Source organism: Alexandromys fortis, unplaced genomic scaffold, assembly GCF_014885135.2.
Source record: "Alexandromys fortis isolate MF-2015 unplaced genomic scaffold, M_Fortis_MF-2015_v1.1 scaffold_25, whole genome shotgun sequence".
In the NCBI taxonomy this organism is placed as follows: domain Eukaryota; kingdom Metazoa; phylum Chordata; class Mammalia; order Rodentia; family Cricetidae; genus Alexandromys; species Alexandromys fortis.
In genome coordinates this window covers 11,714,103-11,738,187 of record NW_026067904.1, presented here as the reverse complement: position 1 = coordinate 11,738,187, position 24,085 = coordinate 11,714,103, and the positions used below count along the sequence as shown (strand labels likewise).

At 40.1% G+C, this 24,085-nt stretch overlaps 1 protein-coding gene across 11 annotated transcripts in view; it reads left to right on the top strand.

The window, feature by feature from the left end:
- Dtna (dystrobrevin alpha) overlaps nt 1-24,085 on the top strand; it is a 354,169-nt gene that overhangs the window by 164,381 nt on the left and 165,703 nt on the right. For all 11 annotated transcript variants that reach the window (XM_050135015.1, XM_050135013.1, XM_050135014.1 and 8 more), the window contains one exon: nt 5,395-5,521. The gene's annotated coding sequence lies outside the window, so the exon portion shown is untranslated. The remainder of the gene's footprint in view (nt 1-5,394; nt 5,522-24,085) is intronic.

The window sequence follows — 24,085 nt, the reverse complement described above, 5'->3', positions numbered from 1 at the left end:
TTTGCTCAAATAGTTGCTGGTGATCACAGTTCATCATTAAAGAGGATAGAGATGGTTATTCAAACCTGTAATCCTTGCATCTGACAGACTGGGGGCAACAGGATTGTCATGATTTTGAGGACATCCTGAGCTACACAGCAAGTACCAAGCCAGCCAGAGAGCTTCAGAAAGATTCTTTCTCAAAATGTAATTTAAAAAAGGAAGGAAGGAAGTTAGTGTGGATGTGGTGCTGATGATGATTAAGAAGAAATTGACAAGGTAGTCTCTTCCATTAATCTTCATCTCTTCTTATGGCAAGATAAGAAGTGGTGGAGCCTCCCCTGGAAGCCTTGCCTGCTTACAAAGGATGGCCACTCCAGATTCCATACCCTCCATTTCTAGGAGTCCTCACTAGGGTCATCCTCACAGATTCCAAGAAGTTCCTACTACACCCTACAGAAAAGGAGGAGGAAGACTGGAGGAGTCAGAGGGGATGGAGGACACCAGGAGATCATGGCCCACTGAACCAACTAAGCATAGTAACCAACTATGACTTACGTGGGTTCATAGAGACTGAAATGGCAAGCATGGGGCCTACATGGGTCTGCACCAGGTCTTCTGCATATACGTTATGGCTCTTAGCTTGGTGCTTTTGTGAGATGCCTAACAGTGGGAGCAGGTTTATTTCCAACTCTTTTGCCTGCTCTTGAGACTCTTTTCCTCCTATTAGGTTGCCTTCTCTAGCCTTGATACAAGGTCTTTCCCATATCTTATTGTATCTTGTTTTGTCCTGTTTGGCTGTCATCTCTTGGAGGCCTGCTCTTTTCTGAAGAGAAAAGGAAGGGGAGTGGATATGGGGGAGAGGGAGAAGGTAGGAAGAAGAGAAGGAGGGAGGGAGGGAGGAAGAAAAGAAGGAAGGAAGTCTAAGGCAATGTTCCATAATAACAATGTCAGCAGGTTCAGGAATTCAAGAAGGCATAAGGAAGTCACATGTGTGAAGCACAGAGGAGGTTGGAGCTACAGGAAGAGCTATAATATGGAGTGTGGAGTTTGAGGACTTTGTAGGCAGGGAATCATGCTTACCTTGAGCACACGCACAGATATGAGTAGGACCTGTGGTGAAGTTGCAAAGTCAAGGTCAGACAGAAAGGAACTTGAATCACAGAGACCAGAGTTCCTCAGCCTAGTAATTGTAATATTGGACTGCATCAAGGGAGAGTTATGTGCATTGAAGGTGTTCAGTAGTACTCTAGCCTCTGCTTGTTATGTGATATTTGTACCCCTTAAACCCACAAATGCACAATGCCACCAGATATGGCCACATGTCCCCACATGTGTCCACATGACCATTGGTTGAAAACCATTGTATTAGACTGGTACTCTAATTCAGAAAATCAAAGCCAAGTTAAAAGTGGCCAAGACTTAAATAAAACACAGTCTTCTGGATATCAGAAAATGACTCAAGGACCTTTCAGATCTGTTTCCCTTCTCCCCTACATCTTTATTACTGAACCAGTTTTTCCTAAGGGTTTGTTTGCAAATGAACATTAACAGGACTCCCAAGTTCAGCCCTTGCCTGAGGTTGTACCAAGCAATCTGTAAATATGATGGCCTCTGGTCACTTTTAAGAAGTAGGACCTATTCAGTTATTTGGAAAATATTCAGATAAGTAACTATTGCTTCTCTAACGTCTATAGCCATCGCTAGCCAATTTCCCTTAATAACTGCTACAGCCTACACTGCCCAACAGTTCCAGATATTAAGAGTCACCAAGTGCAATGTGGGTATGATTGCAGTGTGGCCATCCATGTCTGCATTTCACCAGAGTGTCCTTTGCAAACCTGTAGCTATTATCTCTAATCTACAGTTTCTTCTGTCTTCACATCTGTGCTCTAAAACGTTGGCCTTAGGAATTCCAGTCTCCTGAGCCTAACTTACAGAAGGGAGAACCTGCATGGCTTGGCCTAAAATCTTCAGTTCTTCAGCCACCAATCCCCACATTACAAAGAAAGCAGATAAATGCCTTTTTGAGCTCCTCATTATTTCCCATTGTGACTTCATCACACTGTGATAAGATTATTGGTGCAAGTTATAGGGATAAGGGATAGGAGATGGACCCAGTATTTATAAGAAAAGAAAAAAATTTAAATGAAAATAATGAAGAACTTTCTCCTTTTACAACATCCATGTTACTTAATGATATGTTTTCCTCTGGTTTGATTTATATCTCAGATCTATATGAGTAAAGATTATCATTTGTAACTCCATATTGAACCTTCAAATCTTTGTGATAAATAATTGTCTTTCCTTGGCTTTAGCACTGATAGAAACTTAAGCTATTCCTCCATGTACTGCTTTGTCCATTCATGCACCAGCTATTCTACAAGCCAAAGTTCTGTGCATTAGAGGTCTATGTTGAACAGATTTCCTGCCTTTGTCAGTCTTATCTTTACCATGAAGAGACTGTGAATAAACAGTGTATCAGACAAAGGACATGCTACACAGGAAAATACTCAGACATAGAGGACCAAGAGCAGACAGCTCACTAGGGTGTGGGCATAAGAACATGGCTCCATCTCATGTTAGTCTATATTCTATTAACGTAGAATTGTTCCAATTTTGTGTACTGAATTCATGTCACTTGTCAAATTCACCACCACAGAGGACAGTGAGATCCATCATTAGATTAATGTCATGTCTCTTTGCTTTCTTTTAAATGGCCCGTTCAAATTACACATGTTTGAATTTGAGGTAATTCCCTTAGTAAGCAAAAAATTGCTTCCTTCAGCTTTCTTCAATACCATATCCCTAAGATAGGGCATTAAAAGTCAACAAAATGCATGTTTCTCTTGTGGCAGGCTGTGGTGAGATACTGACTTCTAATATCAACCTGTGCCCTGGCTAGAAATTTCCCAGGGAGCTAAGCAAAAAAGATAATATATATTTTATTTCATGTATATGTTTGTGTGCCTGAGTGCTTGTATGTACACCACATATGTGCCGGTATCTGTGAAAGTCAGAAAGGGGTATAGGATCCCCTGGAACTTGAGATACAGGCGGCTGTGAGATGCTTGAGGTAGATGCTGGGAACTAAAATCAGGACCTTTACATGACCAGTAAATGCTCTCAACTTCTGACCCATCTCTCCAGACCGAGAGATAGTGTTTTATATTTAATGTCCTAACACTAAAATTTAACTTAGCTCACACTAGAAATTCTGAGGTTCTAAGTTGGGCAACCTAGAATTTAAGTTAGCTGACCTATAATTCAAATAAAAATAAAAAGAGAAAAAGTTATCATTTTCTATTTCCACCTACTGTTCATGTGGGAATGTTGCTTTCCAATGTCCTGTAGGCTGCAGCATACCAGAGAATAGGATTGATGACTTTAATTCACAACAGTTTGGGAGGCAGCCACTCTCAGGTTCAGCACATGCTGGGTGTGCCACCGGGACCAGAAGGCAGTAATAGCAAAGATGGATCTACCTCTGTATTAGACACTGGTATTTAATCACTGTCCCTGAGATACAGGCTGAAGCAGGGCCACTTTTTGGTGGAGGAAGAATAGAAGACATGAAAACCATCTTGCAATTGGTTTATCATCTAAGGTACAATTTTTATTAAAGTTGTGAATCTTATCAAGGTAGCCACCTGTGAGATTCTTCAGCACAGTGACTTTGTGGATGCCACCTGGTCTTCCGAGTCTGCTGCAATCGGCAGTGACCAGGGACCAAAATAGAAAATCAACATGCAAAGGACCCAGCCTAAGACTGACAGGAAGAGGAGAAACAATCAGAAATGTGGCCCTAAGAAGTCAATAGTGAGTCTATATTGTCAGTTATGTGTAAACTTACTTATATGTGTGTATGTATGAAATATGTGATTATAGAGAAAGATTGTGTTGTAAGCCCCATTTATTTTCTCATCCTGTGGTTTGAAGCAATATTAATGAGATCAAGGATAATACTTTAATATGTAGCTAATTTCCAAATACATGGCCATTGTTAGTTTACCAGAATACCAATTTTATTTTTTATTTATTTATTTCTTTATTAATTAATTAAAGATTTCTGTCTCTTCCCCACCGCCGCCTCCCTTTCCCTCCCCCTCAAAAAAATAATTATGATGTACTTTCAGAAAGCAAAAAATAGCAAAGTAGTTCAACTGCAACAACACATTTAATTCAAATGATGCCAGATTGTGTGCCCTTAGAATGTCATCCAGGATAGGGAAGGTAAACTCTAATGGACACAAGAGCCAATTGCACTGTGAGAAGTTACCTTCTAGTAATAAGTTTTAGGATATAATAAGCGAAGCTGAGAGTTCAGATGCGAGGAAAGTGAGTTTTCAATGTGTTTCCAAAATCAAAAGACATCTGAAGCCAGACGGGAAAGCTCCAACACTATGGTGGTCATTTTAGACAGCTCAGGCTGAAGAATGTCCAAGAGGAGTGTGCAGGGTTGTCACTCGGGGCAGAGGGCATCCAACATCCTTGGGGATCCTGTCTTCCCTTCCCTTCCCATCTCTACTCTCACCTTCTGCCCTTCTCCTCACTCCTTGCTTTTATCTCAATAAATGGGTTGCAGAGCTTCAGGTTTTTGCTCCTCCATATATCTGGCACCTGGAATAGCAATGCCAACCACAGGCAGGGAGAAGAGAGTGATCCAGGAGATGAAGGGTAGGGGGTGTTGGGAAAGAGATATTGATGAAGATGCATGTAATGTACCTGGGTCACTCTCAGGGCAAGACGTTAGGCACAGGGTGCCCGTCTCTTCTTTCTATTATATAAGTTCTCTCAGCAAGCAAAATATTTCAAAAACATTCACTTTTAAAAGACATGAACTATTTACTATTTACGTGTGATTATTCCATATCACAATCACCATATGGATTATTAAATAGCTCTAGGCTGCCTTGCTCTCGTCAGCTCCTGTGGGATAGCTATTTAAAACTGCTCGAGTTTATGCTCTCAGAGAACATGTTGTTCTGAGGCATCTGACCTCCACAGTAATTTCCTTGGCTTTAGTAGAAATTATGATGGTGCAATATTCTAGAAAATTGCCTATTCAGAAAACAGAAGAATCCATGTTCTCTCTCATCTCTCATTCCTAATCAACTGAAAATAAAGGACTATATTAAGAACTCATAGCCGTTGCTAACCAGCTGCCTCATCCTGCATGGTGACTTCATGCCTCCAGGCCTGGCCATCCTCATCTGTCAAAGAACATCTAGAATAAAAGTTCATTTGTCTCGACTAATGAAAGCTGAGTTGCTGAGTAGGATATTCCAAGTTGTTAATAGTGTAGAGGGGTTTGTGGGAGGCTGTGTATTCTAGAACTTCCAACTCAGGCCCCTGTTTCTGTAAGCATGTTAGTATAAATGGCTCAATGCAGGTGTTCTTTTTTTTTCATTATAGAGAAATAGGATTTACAAGCCCCGGGGAGGACTTGAGAAGCCTTCAAATGCCACAATCAACTGTTACTTCAAAGAAAACTAAATAGATGGTTCTGGGAGGTCCATGCTGTTTCTTCATTGAATTTTAGGTGAGTGCTTAAGACAAAATTGATTAATCTAATCTCTCAAAATGTGCTTTCCTTCTTTGCATAAAAATTGGGGTTATATAGTATCAATATCTCTCATTCTGTACTTTTAGGGAGTTTCCAACTAAAGACTTTTAAAGGTAAAGTCCTTTACTCTTGTTTTCGTTCTGTAAACAGAAGCTATCTGGACTGACTGAAGTCACATGAGAGATGGTTTATACTGGGAGGAAAATCTACAATACTTTTTTCTATTCAAAAAGTTACCTAATATTTTAAAATATGAAAATATATTTTAGGATATTAAGTCTGAATGAGGTAGCAGATAACCAGGTTGATGGCATAAACGGAAAGGAAGGTTGATGGTGGTGATGTTAGCATGTCATTAATTCCCAAAACTTCCTGTTGGGGATTTTATATTGTCTAAATTAAAACTAAAGAACAATAAAGGTGAGGTAAACTAAATCTTACAATGTGCTGTACAATGAAACATAAACAGTGTGCGCACACACAGATGCACACACGGGTGCGCGCATGGACACACACACAGCTTTGTTTTGTATGGCTATAAAATAAATAAACAAGTCCATGTTGAATTATCAGTTGTAATTAGCCTCCAATGATACAAAAAGACTAGAGTCTCAAATGAGTTATATAGAATTTCCCTGGAACATGCTGCAGTTCTTCAGCAGAGAAGAGGAAATCAAAGAAGGTGAGAAGTGGTCACATTGAGAATCCCCTCTTCATTCCAAGAGGAGCTTTTGAAGCTGTATTGTTTCTTTTATTGTCTACTTTAAAGAATGGCCGTGGCCAGAACGTCAGCATAGAGTCATGTTTAGTTCTTAACTAAACAATGCAACTGACAGAGCCCCCACCAATCGTAAGTCTAATCCTACAGGCACCCATGCTTTCTCTCCAAGTTAAACATTATGCAAGTGAAAACTGTTTAATCAACTTAAAGCAGTGAAAATACAACAGAAGTCAAAGTGACATTGTTACAAGTTTGAAAACAACTTTGATTAAAATTCAGATCAGCATCCACTTTAAGCAAATGAAATAAAAGATCAAAATCCTGTGTGTGGTGGAATGACTGCTTTCCGAACACCAAGATACCCTCTCTTGTTTTGATTAACTTCACAATGAAAACAAGAGGTCCTCCAAGTCCTAAGTGTGTGTAAATTCTCTTTACTGAGATTGAGTATAGAACTAAAGCAATGATTTCCTTTATTTTCAAGAGATTTGTTTGTAATTCCCAAGAACTAAACTGAGTACATTTCAAAACTCTTAGTAAATCAATTTGGCTCATGTAGCCATGAAAATGAGAAATGTGTTTCTGAGCTCTTTATTCTGCAGGTGTGCCTGTCTGTGGCCATCTTTATCTTCAGGTCCATTGCTGGTCTTGCCCAGGTCTAGCCACATCAGGGACTGAACCTGATTGGGCTATATTTCACCGCTTCCAGCTTCCCCAAGTGGCTTTTAATTCTGACATCCAGGGACACTACCTCTTCCTTTGTTCTTAAGAACTCTAAATGTCAATGCCTGTCACTTCTCACTATGACTTAAACACCTTAAGACTCCTTCACAATCCCCAGCTGTGGTGGTTTGAATGAGAATGGCCCCCAAAACTCATATATTTTTTTTAATCTTTGGCCTCAAGGTGATGTAGCGGGTTGGGAAGGATTAGGAAGTGTGACCCTGTTGGAGGAGGTGTGCTACTGTCAGGTGAGGCATGCCTGGTGTTCACACCATCACAGTTCCTTTCTTGGCCTCTTGGTTGTTGTCTCAACAGGTAAGCTCTCAGTTGTTGCTCCAACAACATTCCTGAGTGTCTGCTGCCATGCCTCCCACCATGATGATCATAGACTCCAACTCTCTGGAACCATGAGCCCCCATATTAAATACTTCCTGTTAATAAGTTGCCTTGGTCATGGTGTCTCCCACAGCAATAGAAGAGTAACTAAGACACCAGCTTAGTTTCCCAATTCTTCCATCTTTTGTGTAATCATTTCATTAGACTAAATTCTGTTTTAAATAGTTAATGTTTCTCTTCCTGGCTAAGCTCTATCTGATCTACCCATGCTTTATCAATTTCTTACAAATTATTGAAAGAAAATATAAGCTAGATACTTGCTTCTCCCCCAACCTCAAAAAAACAAATGATTCCCGGGAAATTAAATTTAAAGGTATAATTAGGTTTTTTTCTTAACATACATAGCCTCTATAGTAAAACATTGAGATATTGAGATAAATTATAGACTGAAAAATGACACCGAGAATATAAGTCTCTATCAATACTCACAAGGTGCTTGTTATCAATCAAATAAAGAAGGAGAACATCACTAACATCCCCAGAAAAACAAATCACAGCTTCTTCCAGTCTGTTCTCCCAACAGAAACAAAATCCTAGGCTGCATCACCACTGGCTGCCTTGTGTATTCATCAATAGAATCACACATTGTATCCTGTGGTTATGAATCATTCCCTTTCAAAGGGAAATAATTGCTATTTTAGAACAAATTGTAGTTTCCAGCAAAACTGAGAAAAGGGAGCAGGTTTTGCCTGCATCCTGCCTGCCCCCCCCCACGCATGGCCTTCCCAGCTACCAATACCCACCAGCTGGGAAGGTGTTTATTATGATCAATTGATCTACTTTGACTCATGACCACAGATAATTCTGTGCATTAGTGAACATTATAAATTTTTGTAACATGAGGGGCTGGCTTGTGGGGTTTCTGTCCTCCCGCCAGGCCGGCAAGTCCCAAAGAAAATCACACGGAGAAGTCTATATTAGGTTATAAACTGATTGGTCCATTAGCTCAGGCTACTTATTAGCTCTTATCACTTATATTAACCCATTGTTCTTATCTATGTTAGCCACATGGCTCGGTACCTTTCTCAGCCTGGTAGGTTACATCTTGCTTCTCGGTGGTCTGGGCAGGAATGGGAGGAATAAGCTTCCTCCTTCCTAGAATTCTTCTGTTTTCATCAGCCACCTCTATTTCCTGTCTGGTTGACCCACCTATACTTCCTGCCTGGCCAATCAGTGTTTATTTAAAATATGATTGAGAGAATACAAACAATTCTCCCGCACCAAATTTTGACAGAAACACATGACCTGTGTCCATCATTGCTTATCATGTGCTTCTACTGTCCTTAAAATTTTTTCCTCCATGCTAGACCCACTGTATTTTCTGTAGACCCAAAGTTCTGCAGTTTCTGAATTGCCTTGTTAAAAATCACAGGGTGCACGGCCTTTTCATATTTCCCTACTTCATTCAATGATGGGCGTTTAAGTCTCTTCCTTTATTTTCATGTCTTCAAGACTTATATCTGCTTCAGCCTAAATAATGATTCCATGCTCAGTTGTGCCACAATGTATGCTTCTATTCACAGTTACAAATAAAGCTAATGTAAACATCTAATGTAATGTAATGCACAGGTTTTGTATGCTCATCTGGATAAATAACAAGGGATACGCTGCCTGGACTGGAGAAACATAAGTTTAGCATAGTAAAAGACAGTGACCCACTTTGCATTTTTACCAGCAATCAACACATACCCTGCAGCTTCCTTCTTTCAAGAGCGTTGGTTGTTGTCAGTGTTTTGGACCTTGGTCATTCCAATAGGTGTTGTGTAGCTTCGGTTTTAATTAGCAACTCTCCAGTGGCAGATGATGTGGAGCATCCTCGCATATGCCCACTCGCCATCTGTAGGGTGTCTTCCATGAGGTGGCTGTCTGGATTTCTGGCCCACTTTTGAATTGGGTTGTTTGTGGTTTTATTATTCTATTCTACAAATAGGCTGTACATTTTATATCTTTTTAGATACTTTTCCTAGGCTGGGTTTTGTCTTGTCTTGAAGAATGGGGAGTAGAGGCAATGAAAAACAACTTAATATACTTAAAACCAAATTCTAAGTTATATGATATTGCATGGATTTGTTATTACTGAAAACAAAATGTTGTCACCTTTTCCATTTTCCATTCTAAACTAATGGAAAGATTGTTTAAAATTTTTAAATATACTCTAAGTACGGTTTTTATTTCTTTAGTGTTCAAATATCATAAGCATCATTATATCTGACATAAGAGCAAAGCCTCATCTAGAACTATGGTTTCGTGTTTCTTTATTCATAAATTTTCACCTTCAAGTTGAATCTGACTTCTCCCTCTTAACAGTGATTATTTATTGACCTAAGAATTCTTCATATTTTTATAATAATAAATACCAAATATATTGAAAATCAAAGTGGTCGGGAGGCCAGTGCCTGTCTGGCTTCCCAGCCCGTCTTACAAGCTCTTGTGATGTTAAAACATCTGCTCCCTTGATCATTTTGCTAAATGTAAGGGCCTCGCTGTTCTCATTTCTTTCCCATTTATTTCCTAGACATTTTCTTTTTCTGTCTTATCTTAGAGTCAGTCTATCACAACTGCTCATCTCTCCATTTTAATGTACTGTGGTTATCCTCAGAAGGACATCCTGTCCCTTATACCAATATTTTTTATCTGTTCAACCAATGCTAATGTTCACTCTGAACTCTCTAATTTAGAATCCTTTCGGACAATGTCATCATAGGCAGAACAGAAGTGCTCCTGAAGCTGAAAGGCACAGGGCTCAGCAGTTTTTTTGGCTTAAAAGGTAGTAAGTACCTGATATTCCCAAAACAAATATTTTCTTTATTTTGGTACAGTATTGAAAATTCAAATCACAAGCATTTGTCTCCAGAATACATAAATAAGACTATACAAAATCAACTGGGAAAGAAAACACTTTCACTAAATATGCTACATTATTATATATTATATTATTATATAATTATTGGATAATATGTAAATCTAAGGAATTGGCTAGGAGGATACAACTTGAGCAACAGAGTAGACCCGTGGCTTTGTAACCCTATAAACTAGTGCAGTATGTGTCTGTATAAATACCTGATAGGTGATGAAGACCATGTAGTCCTGGACAATTCATGTCATATATTCAGCTTCATGATTAATCACTTTATGTTATAGGCTCTCTTTTTTTCTTTGCTAAGAATACTAGAGCCCGGAAAGACATAATAACCTAGCCAAGTTTTAGTGAACATTGTATAAAGTATATGAATGTTCAAACAAAGACATTCTGATTTCTAAGCCCATACACTTCATATGGTTCACTTCCTCTTATGTGACATGACCCATAGATTATTTTCAACCACAAAACCAATGTGTATATGGATTTTTAAATGAAATCATTATACAGTACACCAATATCAAGACAGCATTCTGTGTCTTAAGTTTTTGTATATTAAGCACAAATTTCCTTTTCAATGTCCTTTCTCTCATTTTTCTTTTTAAAAGACCAACACCAGCTTTCTAATATACATTCAGATTTCATCATCTCTACTCTTCAATTCTTTATTCTTAAGTTATTATTTTAAAAACATTGGTGTTTTATGCCATTTAAAAATGTGAAATTTTGACAAAGTTATTGAACTTCTATGCCTAAAGAGATGCATTTATTTCATTTTATAAGCAAGAAAATCACACCCATGAAACAACAGAACATCACTCCTGGCACATAATCAGTAGCTAACAAATAGTAGATGCTGTCATCCAATCACCCTTGCAGACTGCTGACTTTTGCCTTATGGCCACTCTTGGCTGCTCCATCAACCAGAGAATAATATCTATGCCCTGTCTTCTTCAGAATTCCATTATGTGGGCACAGTAGTTTTGGTGCAACTTGTGTTTGCTCCCTAACAGCTGATCATTTCATTGCTAGTATAAGAGCATCTTCATTTTTTCTAAACTGTATTCTTTAAGCCTTCCCTTTTACACATTAGGTTCTTCTGCCCAGACTCTACTTTCATCTGCATTTCTCTCCAAATGTCCCTTCCCCTGAATGCATTCTTCAGTACTTGGAGCATCAAGATCCTCTGCTACTCTTTCACAATGACTATTTAAGAATGCCCTTGGGCCAATAGCTGGCCAGTCTTACCAAGAATACAAGCCTGTGTAGCCATCATTAGCAGATCTGAGACTAGTGTAGACAGCAGAAAGAAAAGCAACCTCTACCAGTCATTCACAGAATTATGTTCTAATTTCTCATATTATCTCCCCTCCTTCTTAGTTTTTCATAAAAGATAAATGTCTGCTCTTTTCAGTCTCTGTGACACTTTTGTGCCAAGCTCAATGTGATCTTGCTTTCTAGTTTATTGACAGAGTGGGGAAGTCTCATATTTGGGGATGGGATTAGGTGTTCCCAAAGTAGTTGATTATAATGCTTTATCTAGCCCTTGTAAGGAAAGAGAAGAGCTCCATCCTGTGAAGGAGACCTCCTACAGAGGATTGAAGCCATCTGCCAAGACCAAAGCAGATGTTCCATGAACCTCATAGCTTTCCATCTTCATAATGATCCTCTGATTAGCCGCTGTTGTTTTTGCTGTTCTGATGTAATAACTAAGGTTCTGGTAATTTGGGTGACTTACCAAGGACATACTTCGATAAAGATACTCTCTTTCTTCTGAGAAAACTCATACCCTAAATCAGCTCTCCCATTGAGTCCTGTAAGGCCAATTAGCAAGGTAGACACTTTTATATATTTCCTTGGATTGTGCCATTTATTAGCCTACAAATTGTTTCTTACTAGCAAGTACATATACGTTTAAGCTGGTATTAAAATTAACATCATGTTTGTTTAACAAGAGTTTTTAGAGGCAGCACAGTATGGCTCTGAGTGTTCTTTGTGTAAAATCCTCCTGTACTGCTATTCACATATGTCTACATGATCAGAAGCTGTAGCCTTATAGAAACTTGGACTAATGTCTCTGGAATAACCCCTTGGGCCAGAGTCTTTAAAATCAAGAATTTCTATCCCCCCCCCTTCTCCCGAAGAAACTTTGTAAAGTAAATATTTATGACCAATTGTGAAAGATTTGTAAAGATGGAAAATAAAATTTACCCCAGATTTAGCGACACCATCAGCACTTCTTAAAGGAGTGTATAAAGCTGTAAGAGCCCTGGCTACTCTTGCAGAGGACTCAGGTTCAAGTCCCAGGACCAGCATGGCAGCTCACACTCTGTACCTCCAGTTCTGGCCCTCTTCTGGCCTCCACAGACACCAGGCACACATGCACGGCACAGAAGTGCTTGCAGGCAAAATTCTCGTGCATGCAAAATAAAAACAAATAAGTCCTTAAATGAACGCCTAAAAGTGTTCTGAATTTCCGATTGTCTCAAGAGAATAAAGCATGTCTGTAGTACAATTCTCAGTTCTGGGGATTCCTAACAGTTTTCTAGCAATGGGCTATCAATCTGACTGTTTGCTTTCAGATGACTCAGATAAATAGCTGCAGACTGTCTCAGGGAATTTGCATAAATGGCTGCCATTGTATTATGAAAACATTTTCTGGTTGCCCTATATCCTTCTTAGTATGTAAGCAACCCCAGGGTCCTGTGACTTCTGTTCTGGAGCTGAAATTCTTCTCAGGGTAGTAATATCCAATGAAGGGTCCATTTGGAGAAAAACAGCATCCACGCAGATAAAGGTCACATTCTTCTTAACCAGATGCAGCAACAGACTTCTCCCAAGCTCAGTTAACTAGGCTGTGTTTTGTCTTGCAACACATTGGCCACATTGAATTCTAGACTTTCTTTGTGCTGCGAGTACTACCGTGTGTAAGACGCAGTCCACACCCCTTCAACTGCTGGCATATCCCACCGTACCTTATTCTCTCCTTTTCCAAGAAAACTTTCTCTGGAAAAGTTTTCAGACATTAAATACAATGTTTAAAACACCCTAATATAAAAGCTTTTCCATTTACCCCCAGATTTCCCACTCTCGTGTGTGTGTGTGTGTGTGTGTGTGTGTGTGTACACGTGATACCTGAATAAAGCACATATAAATGAGAGCTTACATCTTCCTGTAACTCGGCTCTGAAGAGGAACTCTTCCCTGCTGTATCAGGACTTCAACATCCTCCAGCTCTAAGGCTGCAGTGTATATGGCTGTAGCCTGCAGGCATGTAGGGCTTCTGAAGGATATGAAGGCTTTCGGATTTTGAGGCTTCTAAAGTCATTCCAGACAGTTCACAATTTCCGTCTCATGAAAATATGCAGAATCCCTTTTGTGTCCATACCCAGTGTTCATGCTTAATGTATACTATCTGTGATAATCTATGGTTGCCAGGTAACCAGTGGAGGGATGTAAGGGTCTGCAACAGCATCAGAGGGTAACTGAGATACTGATGTTCTTTTCAGCTGGGTGACCTTAGCCCTCCATCTACCCTTAGCCATGCCAGGTGTTTGTAACAACAGGAGAAGCAGTACCTTCAGAAGTAGCTCACCAAGTCATAAAACTGAGAAAACTTACAATAATAACGTGCTTCTCTGTTCTAGTAGATTTTAAGAATAGCCACAGTGGCAAAGTCGCTCTATTCTACCCTGTCTAAGTGCTTTGCATTAAATAAAATAAGAACTGTTGCTCTAGGAAGCGACGTGGAAAGTGTGAGCAGAGAAAGGTGCCAGCAAGGAAGCCGCTGTGCACCCCCAAGAGTGACTGTGGACATGAGGAAGTCAGGGCCATTGTTTCAATCTGTGATATTCAGGACACGGAGAATACAGCTTTCAAATCTGCAGGAGGGAGCATCACCTCTCCTTAGAAGTTTAGCACTTTAAAGGTTGAGAATGTTATGTTTTCATGAAAACAATAACAAGTATACTATTGAGCTGACATAAAAATGACCATTCATCTAAGGGCAAAAATAAGATATCAAAGAAACGTTAGCACTGGGACATCATTCAACCCTCAGACTCCACTCCCATAACCTTTAGAAGTCTCTCTTCTCCAGTACAGGCATGGGAAGATTGGAAGAGCAGCCAAGGACCAATTCTTCCATTCTTGGGGGCAATATTATTTTTCTTTACATAGGAAACTCCCCCTCACGGTGTGGATTTCTCTGTAGGGATTTGAATAAACACCGCTCCATCCAAGCGGGTCACAGACAGGCAAAGACAGGTAGGATTTCTCCCCAGTCTTGAGAAGTGGGTTTACTGGGATTGTTTCTGGGAGAGCAGCTAAGGGATTGCTTAAAGAATCATATGTGGCTGAGAGGTAAGTGCCTCCCCCAAAACCTACCCATGTGTGAGCAACAGCTACATCTCTGGCACAACTGCAGGTGTCTTGGTCAATCCAAGAGTCTCCCCCCACCAGCAATCTTTACTGCATCTATAGCCTTCAAGAGGGACTTTACCAGGCTCAAAAGTTTTAGGAATTTCCCTGGGCTTGTAGGTTTTGTTTACTTCATGAGTCCAATAAATCTCCCTCCTGACTCTAGGAAAGAATGTTCCAGTTTTGATGAAATGGCTATACAACATTACCTATTCATAACAATATTATTTGTATAAACTTTAATATTCAGAGAGAGAGAGAGAGAGAGAGAGAGAGAGAGAGAGAGAGAGAGAGCAAGATTATTTTTGTAAACTCTAATACACACAGAAAGAGAGATACAGAGAACAGAAACTCCTCTACCGCTAGTTCTAGGGCAGAGCTCAGAGGCCTTCCCGCATAATGCCAGGCAGGGGATATAAACTGCGTGCACTCCCACCTCAGGGAACTTCGGCAATACCTGTTGATGTTTTTATTGTTGAGCTTAGGGACAGGAAAGCTACAATCATTTAGAGAGCATATGTTGGAGTGTTGCTAAATATCCAATAATGCTTTGAAGTGTCCAGATCATTGACAGTGCCAGGGTTGAGAAACTGTGCTCAGAAACATTAAGAGCATCAGTTACTATGTGCCTGGCACAGAAGCAGCAGGTCCATTCCCAGGTGACCCATGTAATCCTCAGCCCCAGTCCGGTAAGTATGTCATCCCGCATGGACTTGAGGACACTGAATTGGGTGCTCAGAAGGGTACATGACTTAATTAAAGCCAGGAAATCAACAAGCAAAGGACTGAACCTGAAAGCAAGGGAGATGCAAAATCAGCTTCTGTCACTTCACCATGTCCCTCCCTTCATCTGTAGTCCCTAAAACTCTTGGTCTCCAAGGCACCCCTATTAGGGTATGTGTGTGTCATTTCAGTATACCAACAAGATGGTTAATTGTGACCCCATTATTACATTCCTGGAGTTGTTGGCTGGTTGACTTGTTTTACTAACCTGAGCTAGGAAAGAGTTAATGAGGTTAGAAGCAAAAACAAAGAGGTCTTTGAAAAAGAAAGATATGTAAAGCGAATTTCATAAGATAACCTTGAGGAAAATGAGGTTTCAGGGACAAGAATTAAAGAATCTAAACAAAGACAAATCAGCCACGTGTGGAGGTTTACAGCTGAATTCCCAGTTCATGGGAGCTACAGGCAGGAGAACCAGCATGTAGCCTAGTCTACATGGGATCCAATCTCTAACACATAGGACAAAACAAAAGGCCAAATCTTGCACAAGGGGTTTGATGCATGCATCTGGAGATCCTGTGGTAACAGGTGGTAGGAACTGCAGGGCGTGGGATGCAACATCATCCTAGTGCTCAAAGGGTGACCAGTGACTTCTTCCTGTCACAAGCATTTACCCCACTGCCTGCCACATGAGCAAAGAACCCAGGACATGTCTGTCATCACAAACCAGGAAGGCAGACAACTCACTTTCGACAGCACTTGCCAAAATATAATAAAAGGCCACCCCAGCCCAGCCTTAGAGACATCCAGAGAATAGAAGGCAAGCACAGTATTTTCAGAGAATGGCTTCGTCTGTTGGATCATAGTTCCCTGGGCCTGCTGCACTCAGGCTAGCGCCCACATTTCCATCCTTATGTGGGGACTAGCTGGGCTCTGTCTCCTTGCAGACTTCTCTCCTCTCCAGCTCAGCCTGTACCCATGTTACTTCGTTATCCACCATGCTCCCAAAGTGCCAACATTTTCATTGCTTCACACGAGACTTTTGAGTGAAGAAATGCTACCCACAAGCTCCCTTTGAGTTTTTTTTTTTCAAACAATTTGCTGCACATTTGGTGAGTTTAATCAACAACAATTTATTTTTACCGCAGCCAGGAGTCTGAAACCAAGGTGTTAGTTGTGTGGACCTCCCTCTGAAAGCTTCAGGCAATAGTCTTTCTGGTTCTTCCGTGTCTCTGACACTCATAGGCCTCCTCTAGGCCTGCATCTTCTGAGTCTATACCTACATTCTCACAGGGCTCTCTGGCCTGTGCCTGCCTCCGTCCTCACAGCCTTGCTACGACCCTTCCTGCTCCCTCAGGACTCTTCTTAGTAAGTTTTGAGTTTTCTCATAGATAAAAATTATTTTAGAGATTGCTTTGCCAGGTGGTGTTGGCACACACCTTTCATACCAGCACTCAGAAGGCAGAGACAGGCTGATCTCTATGAGTCTGAGGTCAATCTGGTGTACAAGAGCAAGTTCCAAGACAGCCAGAGCTGTTCCATACAGAAACTCTGTTTCTAAAATCAAACGAAAAGATTTGTTTTATTTTATTCGTGTGTGTGTGTGTGTGCGTGTGCGTGCTTGTGACTGTATGCTCACTGTGTATACAGGCATGGGCACAAGTGGGTGCCCATGAGCCAGAAAAGGATGTCGGATCCCATGAGTTGTGTGCCACCTGAGATGGGTACTGACAACCAAATGTGGGTCCCCTGTAAAAGCAGCAAACACTCCTTTTTAATCTTTTATTTAATTGAGCTCTACATTTTTCTCTGCTCCTCTCTTGGCCTCTCCCCTCCCCTTCAACCCTCTCCCATTGTCTCCATGCTCCCAATTTGCTCAGGAGATCTTGTCTTTTTTTTTACTTCCCATGTAGATTAGATCCATGTATGTCTCTCTTAGGGTCCTCACTGTTGTCTAGGTTCTCTGGGATTGTGATTTGTAGCCTGGTTTTCTTTGCTTTGTGTTTAAAAGCTACTTATGAGTGAGTACATGTGATAAATGTCTTTTTGGGTCTGGAGTTACCTCACTCACTATGATGTTTTTATAGATTCATCCATTTGCCTGCAAATCTCAAGATGTCATTTTTTTCTGTTGTGTAGTACTCCATTGTGTAAATGTACCACATTTTCCTTATCCATATTTCTGTCGAGGGGCATTTAGGTTGTTTCCAGGCTCTGGCTATAACAAACAATGCTGTTATAAACATAGTTGAGCACATGCCCTTGTGATACGATTTACGATATATATCTTTTGGATATATACCCAAAAGTGGTATTGCTTGGTCTTGCTTAACCACTAGCCCTGGTCATGACTTTTCTGGGGGCATTGCTTGTATATTTTTCAGGGTTCTCCAAGAAAAAGAACTAATATACATGTGTATACAGTTGCACAAACACATATATGAAGAAAGATGTGCTCATAAGAATGGCTCAAACAATTATAGAAACAAAGATGTCTCCAAATTTGTAACCTAAGATTGGGTACATAACCAGCATATACAATACAGATCCATGTATTTATTTATGCATTTTTCTTAGGAAAGAGTCTTATTCTGCTGAGTTTCTCTATAAGTTCAGTAACATGGCAGTTCTGGTTCTGCAGCACATACCATCCCGCATGTCAACCAAGGTGGCATCAGTCTAAGCAATCAGCATCTGTGTCCATTTCATTTCTTATATCGCACTTTTTCTCTCTTTCTCTAGTGCCTGCTCTTCTCTAACCCACTCTCTGTGCAAACCTTCTCTAGATTTTGTGTGGTTTCCTCCGTGTGGTGGTAGTTTGTTTGTAATCTAACAAATAAAATTTGCCTGAGGATCAGAGTATGGAGCAAGACACTAGTTAGACATAGAGGCCAGGCAATGGAAGCACACACCTTTAATCCCAGCAGTCAGGAGACAGAGGCAGATGGAACTCTGTGAGTTCAAGGCTACCCTGGACTACATTGGATAGATCCAATCTCAAAGAGAAACAGAGCCGGGTGGTGGTGGCTCACAGTTTTAATCCCAGTACTTTGGAGTCACATGCCTTTAATCCCAGCACTAGGGAGGTGGAGGAAGGAAGGATATGGCTGGACAGAGAGAGAAATATAAGGTGGGAGGAGACAGGAACTCAAGGTATTCAGTGTGAGGACTTGTAGAGACAGGATACTCCACTGAGTCTGAGGATTTTGTAGAGGTGAGAACTAGTAGCTAGCTGCTCTGCTTCTCTGATCTTTCAGCTTTCAGGCCCTAATATCTGACTCCAGGTTTTTATTGTTAAAACCAATTAGAATTCACGCCACACCTCCCAGCTCCATCTCTCTCTCTGGTTCTGAAGGCCCCTCCCTGCCTATAATAACAACTTTCACTCTAATCAGCCAGTAAGAGCAGCTCATTGCACTGAGCCCCAGCAATTTAGCTGCCTCGTTACGGAGAATTCTCACCCCAAGTTTGTCTCTTTTTTCTCTTATTCTTTCTCTTATTTTGCCAGTATTTGTCATATTTTCTTGTCTTAACTTTCTTTTGTCTGACCACACAGATGCAGCAGCCTCTTATCCGCTGTCGCAGCTGGAAGTCTTGTCCGTGATTTATAGCCCCATCTATCTTAGCCTATAGTTCAGGTTTGCAAGTGACGAAAAATATCAAAAGAGAATGGAAATCTCAGCTTCCTCTGATAGAAAGGAGTCACTTGATCTTCAGCTAAGGGCAAATCTAGAGACTCAAAGATTGTACTCAGAGCGCCCCCCCCCCATGTTTCTCTCTGGTCGTGGATTTCTACTGAAGGTTCTGTGTGGCTTCTCCCTTTGTTATCATTACACCCTCTCCTCTCCACAATAACTAGTCATTGTTTTCCCACTTATGTCAAACCATATTCCTATTTTTCATTTAAATGTGTCTACATGCCAATGTGACCACAGCCTATAGCCTGCCATCATCTGTCAACCCCCATTCCAGTGTGTTCACTTCCTACCGTGTCCAGTGTCTAACGTCCACCATCACCCATCACCCATGTGCCCACTTCCATCCAACGATAGATAGATAGATAGATAGATAGATAGATAGATAGATAGAGATAAATATGTGTATATATATATATACTCCACTCCTGCTAGACTCGTATCTGTTCTCCCTACCATAGTCAGGGTGTTTTTAAAAGATGAAAATTAGATTATATATATATATATATGTATATATATATATACATATATATATTGAATTGAAGACCCTGGCATTAATCCATGCACATATGAACACCTGATTTTCAACAAAGAAGCCCAAAAGGTACAATAGAAAAAAAAGAAAGCATCTTCAACAAATGGTACTGGCATAACTGGACGTCAACCTGTAGAAGATTGCAAATACATCCCTATCTATTGTCTTGCACAAAGCTCAAGTCCCAGCAGATCAGGGACCTCAACATAACCAGGTACATTAAACCTGATAGAAGAGAAAGTGGGAAGCAGCCTTGAATTCACTGACACAGGAGACCACTTCCTAAATAGAACACCAGTAGCACAGACACTGAAAGCAACAATCAATAAATGGGACCTCCTGAAACTGAGAAGCTTTGGTAAGGCAATGGACATGGTAAACAAGACAAATTGACAGCCTACAGAATGGAAAAAGGTCTTCACCAACCCCACATCTGACAGAGGACTGATCTCCAAATATATAAAGAACTCAAGAAAATATACAACAAAATACTGAATAATCCAATTAAAAAATAGGATAGAAAGCTAAACAGAATTCTCAACAGAAGAAATTCAAATGACCGAAAAACATTTAAGGAATTGCTCAACATCCTTAATCATCAGGGAAATGCAAATCAAAATGACTCTGAGATACTATCTTACACCTGTCAGAATGACTAAGATCAAAAGCACTGATGACAACTTATGCTAGAGGTGATGTGGAGCCAGGGAGACTCCTCCACTGCTGGTGGGAGTGCAATCTTGTACAGTCATTCTAGAAATCAGTACGGAAGTTTCTCAGGAAACTGGAAATCAGTTTACCTAAGGACCCAGCAATATCACTCTTGAACATATACCCTAAGGATACTCAATCATATCACAAGAACACTTGCTCAACAATATTCATAGCAGCATTACTCATAATAGTCAGAAGCTAAAAACAATCTAGATGCCCCTCAACTAAAGAATGGATAGAGAAAATGTGGTACATTTACACAATGGAGTATTACTCATCTGTAAAAAACAATGATATCATGAAATTTGTAGGCAAATGGATGAAACTAGAGAAAAACATTCTTACTTTTATAACTGTCTATATTTTTTTCTTCTCTTTCCCAAGCTTATGTACATTTATCCAACACTGTGACCCATTTAGAGGCCTTTTCCACCTGAATTTGTCTTTATTATATATTTATAATTATTTTCTGACCAGGACTGCTTCTTAAAATGCTAAGCACTTCTTAAAAACCTAAGCGGCAGCATTACTAGGATATATATGGCCCTGCATGTTTGCTCCACATAGTCCAACATGGTGGAAGTCCATTCCCTGCCCCTGCAAGCTGTGCACATTGCCCCAGTTTCAAGTATGCAGCAGGTCTATATTGAGCCGTTAAGCAGTTTGTAACACGCTACTTACAAACTCCATTTAAATGTTCAGCCTTCTGAAAAAGTCAGAGATCTCACTGGCAGCACAGCCCAGAAAGTCAGCGTTTCAAAACTGTGACTTTTTTTCTGCTACTGCCAAACCAGGAAAACTTCTCTTAAAGGAACCACAGCAAGCCACCAGCAAGCAAAGCCCATTCAGGAAAATAAATGCAGCTAAACTTTGTTTTAGTGTCTAGAATTCCTTTCTAAGTCCTCTCAGGTTTTACATGGATTTTAGTTGGCCACATTGGCATGCCAATTTGTTGTAGTGAAGCTACTTGTTGGTTCCCAACTGTCCAGCCCCAAAATAATTACACAGAAAATATATTATTTAAAACACTGCTTGACACATTACTCTAGCTTCTTATTGGCCAACTCTTACATATTAATTTAACCCATCTCTATTAATCTGTGTATCACCACATGGCTGTGGTTTATGAGCTAAAGTTCTGGTATTCCGGTGTCTGTCTCTGGCAGGACTACAAGGCTTCTCTCTGACTCTACCTCCTTACTCCCAGCATTCAGTTTAGTTTTCCCTGCCTACATAATTTCTGTCCTATCAACAGGCCAAGGCAGTTTCTTTATTCACCAATGGTATTCACAGCTTACAGAGGGGTATGGAATCCCACATCAACAAACAGTATTTGTGTTCAGTGGGCAAGCGAAATACAACATGTCATACAGATGATTTCTTTATTTGCCTTCACTAAGATGTAGAACTCTGCATATGGCAAAAAAAAAAAAAACCTGACCAGTATCCTCTGAAAACCTTCTCACGTTAACGTCCACTAGTGTCTTCCCGTCTGAATGTTTAGAAGCCAGAATTCTAATGTTACAGCAGGATGTCCTTTCTGGAATCTAGCTTGGTCAGAGTAGATTGTGTTGGCTTCAATAAGAGATGACGAACACCTGTTCACCATTGTTTACTCATTGATAGCCTTTCAAAAGCTGAAGCCCCTCCCCGAGAGGCTCCTATTCCAGTTTGCTTCCTGATTATTGCTCATCCACCCCTCTGCCTTCTCCAGTTTCCCCATTGCATATGTCACTGTGGGGTTCTAAGAAGAATGCATTGGCTTTGTGGGGAGCTGACCCAGCTGACTTGTGGAGCAAGTGTCGTGTCTCCCAATTGACCCCAGTGGCCCTTCAGCATCATGAACCAGCCTCTGCAATATCAGATGACTGTGGCTTCTGACAGTTGCCATGGACACTCAGACGGGTTTAAAGTGCCCCATATTCATAGTATGGGTCAAATTGTGCAAAGTGCTTAAGTCAGAGGAAAGGGGCCTTTGCATTCATTATAATAATAGAACCCATTTAAGTGTTTTAAGCAAATTTTCACTTATTAGTTTGTCAGTAGCTTCAATTCACACAATTTTCTCCATAGTGTACATTTCTTTTAGAACTCTTTACTAGTCTCCTTGGGTAATTTTGCTTTATGTACTCTTAAGCATATATGTTTATTTTTTGTGGGATGTTTTGTTTGCTTTTTTATTTCCCTATAAACCACTGTATTGTTTTGGTTAATCTTTGGGCTTTTTTGATAATAATTTATTATCCTATAATGACCTTCTCTTTTAACTGACTTCTTATCTTTTAATCATAGTTGTCATCAGCAATTAGTTTTTGCTGAACCCATAAATTTGCATTGACATCCCAATCTCCTCCAGTTCAGTTTCAGGTATGGACACACATAGTTCTTGATAGACAAATAGAGTCCACTCTTCCTGCCTACTGACCAATAAGTGATTTGCCATTTAATAGCATAGTTACGGAAAGAAGCAGTTTAATGGCTTCTTCCATCCCTTCACAGACTTTTTAACCAATGGCACTGTGAGGGACCAACAGCATCCTCCTCAGGAGCACAATGGGTTCCGTGCTGCTACATGCCAAATCACTAAACACAAAGTAAAATTATAAGAGGAAATGCACCTAAGACCTCAATAACAAATGTTTTCCAAGCCTGGTGGTGCACTATATGAATTCTTTCCTGTCTAAAGACATTCTACTTAGTTTGACCTAATTTAATTATATACCCACTGTCTAATCTATTGACTATACTCTTTGTCTGGCATCCGTGATGGACACTGATGGATCCAGGAGCCAGAATCGGTCTTTGCTCCCTTAAGCTACTTCCTGTCAGGTACGTGGTAAGAGCATCAAGGAAAGGAACTAATCCAATGGATGGCTCTTGAGATATAGATGTGCATTGACCCTGATTGAGAAACAAACAATGAAATGGAGTCACTTCCAAATAATTCCTTCTTTCTGATCCAGAATCCACAGACCACACCAGGTAACTCCTAAGGAGCAACGCACATGCACACGGAAAACAAACAGGGACGGTGTTGGCTATGTCTGATAACTGAAGTCTGAGTATTCCTAGTGCTAGTACACAATTTTTCTGTTTTTCTTTTTTTTAACTACTCTACAACAAACACATACTGCTATCCTCAGTGAGAAAATGGACGAGAAGTACAACTTTTTATGATTAATTTTAAAGGCTGAGTGTGTTGTTTCCACTTCTGGATGAACCCAGAAGTAACTATAGAATCTGAAGTTTGGAGGTCAGTTCCCATAAATAAGTACAACAAATTGGTTCAGGGCCCACACAGGATTTGCTGTAGGATTCAAAGCCATCAAGGTCACAGTGTTATTTAAGAATAGATATTTCTTTGACATGTCCATAAGTAGGTAAAAAAAAAACTTTTTCTTTACAAACCTATTAATACAACTCAAAAGAACAGAGTATATTTTAAAAACACATGAAGCACTATTCATAAAACTTGAGACAGCCAGCAATAGCCCCAGTCTTTTATTTAAAAATATTATGAATAATAGATCTTAATATCCAAAGAATACTTTAGGTCAGCTGCTCAATGTGGCCCAAGAAAGCATGTGCTTGCAAAAACTGTTCAACAGATCACAATCTTCTTGCATTATAGTTAACATTTTTTTTCACTTAATATAAACCAGTGTCCTAACAATAAAGGACTTTGTGGCATTCAAAAGAAAAGGGCAGTTTCAGAATGTGACCTGAAAAGGAAAGTGGCCTTGCAGTGGTTCAAA